The sequence below is a fragment of the Solanum pennellii genome, chromosome 1, assembly GCF_001406875.1.
Source record: "Solanum pennellii chromosome 1, SPENNV200".
NCBI classification, from domain to species: Eukaryota; Viridiplantae; Streptophyta; class Magnoliopsida; order Solanales; family Solanaceae; genus Solanum; species Solanum pennellii.
Window position 1 is genome coordinate 82,156,824 of NC_028637.1, and position 5,099 is coordinate 82,161,922.

A 5,099-nucleotide genomic window follows, 5' to 3' on the forward strand; every position below is an offset into this window, starting at 1 on the left:
GGGGGGGGGGGGGGGGGGGGAATGCAGCTCCTATCAGTTGGGATTGCTTTAGTGAGACTTTTCTCAACAGGTTTTTCCCAATAGAGTTGAGAAAGGCAAAGGCTCAGGAATTCATGAACTTGAGGCAGGGTAACATGACAGTCCAAGAGTACGGGCTGAAGTTTAACCAACTCTCCAGGTATGCTACTCACGTAGTTGCTGACTCCAGGGATCAGATGAACAAGTTCTTGTACGGAGTGTCGGATTTGGTGAAAACTGAGTGCAAAAAAGCTATGTTACTTGGAGTTATGAACATCTCTAGGCTTATGACTCATGCTCAGCAGGTTGAGGGTGATAAACTTAGGGAACAGGCTAAGGAAAATAAGAAGGCTAGGATTGGGAACTATGACTATTCCCAGAAGAATTCGGGTCGTGGAAATCGCTCGCAGAGTCAGCAAAAGTTTTCAACTCCTGTCCCTTTGTCAGCTAGTGTTCCATCCCCCAAGAACAGGCATGACCAGAAGGGTGAAGCACCAGGCTCTAAGTCTCAGGGAAGTGTTTCAGGCACCGAAACTTACCCCACTTGACTTAAGTTTGGTAAGAACCATCCGAGCGAGTGTCTCGCAGGAAAAGAAGGATGCTTTGGGTGCGGTCAGTCTGGTCACAAATTGAGGGATTGTTATTCTAGACAGGGTCAAAGAGGTGTTAGTGGTAGAGCTCTGTCTACGACATCAGCAAAATCAGCAATTATCCCGACTCAGAAGGGTAACTCATCTGGTACAGGTGGCGGTCAGCGCTAGAATAGGTTGTTGCTCTCCAGGCTCGCCAGGATCAGGAAGGTTCTCCTGATGTAGTTACTGGTATGTTACATGTGTTTGACCTTGATGTTTATGCATTGTTAGATCCAGTGCTACTCTTTTCTTTGTAACTCCTTACATAGCAGTCCAATTCAGGGTTAGTCCAGAAACTCTCTGAAAACCTTTCTCAGTCTCTACTCCAGTCGGTGACCTACTTATAGCTAGACGGGTATACAAAAATTGCCCTGTCATAGTCTCTCAAAAATTCAGCTCAGCAGATGTGGTAGATCTAGAAATGGTAAACTTCAATGTTATTTTAGGCATGGATTGGTTACATTTCATGTTATGCCTCAGTCGATTGTAGAACTAGGTTTGTTCATTTTTCATTTTCTAGATGAACCAGTTAAAATGTAAGGGTAGTAGCTTAGCGCCTATGGGTCGATTTATTTCTTACCTTAAGGCTAAAAATATGATATCTAAAGGTTATCTTTGTCATCTAGTTCGGGTTAAGGATTCTAGCCTTGAAATTCCAACTCTTGAGTCAGTTCCAGTAGTTTGTGAGTTTCCAGAAGTGTTTCCAGAAAATCTTCCCAGAGTCCCCCCGAAAGGGAAATCGACTTTAGAATTGATTTACTTCTAGATACCAAGCCATTTCTATTTCTCCTTGCAGAATGGATCTAGCAGAGCTTATGGAAATGAAAGAGCAGTTGAAAGACCTTCTAGATAAGGTCTTCATCCAATTTAGTATTTCACTATGGGGTGCACCGGTTTTTTTCGTAAAGAAGAAAGATGGTTCTCTTAGAATGTCCATTGACTATAGACAATTGAAAAAGGTCACAATCAAGAATAAGTATCCCATCCCAGGATTGATGACTTGTTTGACCAACTTCAGAGTGCTAGCCATTTCTCAAAGATAGACCTCAGATCGGGTTATCATCAGCCTAGAGGCAGAGATAGTGACATTCTGAAAACAGCTTTTGAACTCTGTATGGTCATTATGAATTTGTAGTTATGTCGATTGGACTAACTAATGTTCCTACAACTTTCATGGATTAGATGAACAGAGTGTTCAAATAGTACTAGGATTTGTTCGTTATCGTCTTTATTGATGATATCCTCATTTACTCTAGGAGTGAGGAAGAACATGCAAGCCATTTGAGAGTTGTTTTGCAGACTCTCAAAGATCGCCAGTTATTCGCTAAGTTTAGTAAATGTGAGTTCTGGTTGCAATCCAATGCTTTTCTTGGTTATATTGTATCTAGCGAAGGGATCCAAGTGGATTCACAAAAGATAAAAGCAGTGAAACAGTGGCCCAGACCTACCTCTGCTATAGATATCAGAAGTTTCTTAGGTCTAGTGGGTTATTACAGAAGGTTCGTGGAAGGATTTTCATCCATGGCCTCACATTAACTAGGTTGACTTATAGGATGGTCAAGTTTCAATAGTTAGATGATTGTGAGAATAGCTTTGCATAATTGGAAAGATTGACTACAACTCTTGTCTTGACTCTACCAGAGGGTTCAGATGGTTATGTGATCTATTGTGATGCATCCAGAGTTGGCCTAGGTTGTGTGTTGATGCAGCGAGATAAGGTTATAGCGTATGCCTCTAGAAACTTAAGGTGCATGCGAAGATCAATCCAACTTATGACCTCGAACTTGCAACACTGGTGTTTGCACTCAAGATATGGAGACACTACTTGTATGGTGTTCATGCAGATCTGTTCACCAATCATAAGAGCCTTCAGTATGTGTTCACTGAGAAAGAGTTTAATCTTTGCCAAAGGAGATGGCTTGAGTTCCTTAAGGATTATGATATGAGTGTGCATTATCATCTTGGTAAGTAGAATGTAGTATCCAATGCTCTTAGTATATTATCTATGGGTAGTGTAGCCCATGTTGAGGAAGAAAGGAAGGAGCTAGTGAAGGATGTTCACAGGCTTGCTCTCTTGGGAGTTCGCCTTATGAACATATCAGATAGTGGTGTAACAATTTAGAATTGGGAATAATATTTTTTGGTGGTGGAGGTTAAGGAAAAGTAAGGCAGTGATCCAATCTTGTTGAACTTAAGGGTGCAGTCCACAATCAGAGAGTGGAGGTTTTCTCCTAAGGGGGAGATGGTGTACTTTGCTACCAGGGCAGATTGTGTGTTCCTGATATGGCGAGTTTAGACAGCATATTCTTGCAGAAGACCATAACTCCAGGTATTCTATTCATCTAGGTGCCACTAAGATGTATCACGATATGCGGGAAGTCTATTGGTGGAATGAGGGATATAGCAGATTTTGTGAGTATGTGCCCCAATTTGTAGCAGGTCAAGGTAGAACATCAGAAACAAGGAGGTATGACTCAAGAGAACGACATTCCTACTTGGAAGTGGGAAGTGATCAATATGGATTTCTATCACAGGGTTACGCGTACTCACAGACAACATGACTCCATTTGGCTGATAGTTGATAGGATGACTAAGTCTTCTCACATTTTGGTGGTCAAGCCTACAGATTCGTCAGAGGATTATGCCAAGATTTACATTAATGAGGTTGTGAGGTTACATGGGGTTCCTTTGTCTATCATCTCATAGAGTTCCTCAGTTTACCTCTCATTTTTGGAAGTCATTTCAAAAGGGTCTTGGTACTCAAGTTAACCTTAGCACAACATTTCATCTGTAGACGGATGGAAAGGCAGAGCGTACCATTCAGACGGTGGAGGATATGTTGAGAGCTTGTGTGATTGACTTCGAAGGTAGTTGGGATGATCACCTTTCTCTTATTGAGTTCCCCTACAACAATAGCTACCATTCCAGCATTCAGATGGCCCCTTATGAGGCTTTATATGGGTGTAGATGCAGATCTCATGTTTGTTGGTTTGAAGTAGGTGAAGCAACTTTGATAGGTGTGTATTCAGTCCTTTATGATATGGAGTAAGTGTAGCTCATTAGAGATAGACTTAAGACAGCCCAAAGTCGTCTGTAAGGAGAAGGGAACTAGAGTTCCAAGTTAATGATTGCGTTTTTCTAAAAGTCTCACCTATGAAAGGGGTGATGAGATGTAGAAAGAAACGGAAGCTCAGTCCTAGATATGTAGGCCCTTATAAGATCTTGAAAAGGGTCGGAAAGGTTGCGTATGAGTTAGAGTTTCCAGGAGAATTAGCTGCAGTGCATCCGGTCTTCCACATCTCACTCTTGAAGAAATGCGTGGGTCATCCAACCTCTATAGTGCCATTAGAGAGTAAGGCGGTGAAAGATAATCTTTCTTATGAGGATGTACCAGTTGATATTCTTGATCGTCAGGTTAGAAGGTTGAGGAACAAAGAAGTCACTTCTGTCAAGGTTTTGTGGAGGAGTCAGTCCGTAGAGGAGCTACTTGGGAAGAAGAAGCAGCCATGAAAGCCAAGTATCCTCACCTCTTTTCTTCTGATTCCACTACAACTTGAGGTAATAGTTCCTCTTCAATTTTCTAGTCATTCATGCATGAATTTGTCTTAGAATCATGTTCCCTCAGTTTGTACTTGCATTTTCAGCGTATTTGCATGTTCTCGGAACTCAATTTAGTTAGAAACTCAGTCCTCAATGTTTAGTAGTAGGGTTTCCAACTCTCTCACTCTATTCTAGCTAGTTTAGTCTTTATTTGAGGATGAATGTTCCCAAAGGGGAGATAGTGTAAAACCCCATATCCAAAACACACAAAAACTAACTTTTCCGAAAAATCTGCAGGTGCAACCAACAGGGCCATCGATGGATCGTAGATTGACCCACGGTCCGTCCTACACATTCTTCGTGGTTAGAAACCCCCAAAATCTCAGCCCAGGAAAATTTTGTTAAGTCACGATCGACGGACGGATCTATGGTCCGTAGGGTAGACTACGGTCCGTAGTCCGTGACCCTCGATCGACAACCCATTCACCTACTCCCTGTCAAGAGCCACGGATGACCAGAACGGTTCGTAGGTGGACCCACGGTCCGTAGGTGGGAATTAGCAGACAATTAAGGGGAAAGTGCAGTTGGGTCAACTTTAAATGCTCATAACTCTTTTCACAAAATGAATAGGTAACCCATGACCAACCCACAGATAGATACTTGAATTATCATTCCATAGCCACCGACCTTGCTAAAATCAGACCTCCGAATAAAAAGTTATGCCCGTTTTAGTAAAGGCGTGTCAAGCAGACCCAACCTATGGACCTAACGACGGACCGTCGATTGAACGATGGACCGTCATCCTGGTCGTCATTTGGTCCGGCAGCAATTAACATAGGGTCTTTTGCTCTTTTCAATTTTGTTTAAACCTCAAAATACGTCGTTTTGACCTTAAATCATCAGATTTTA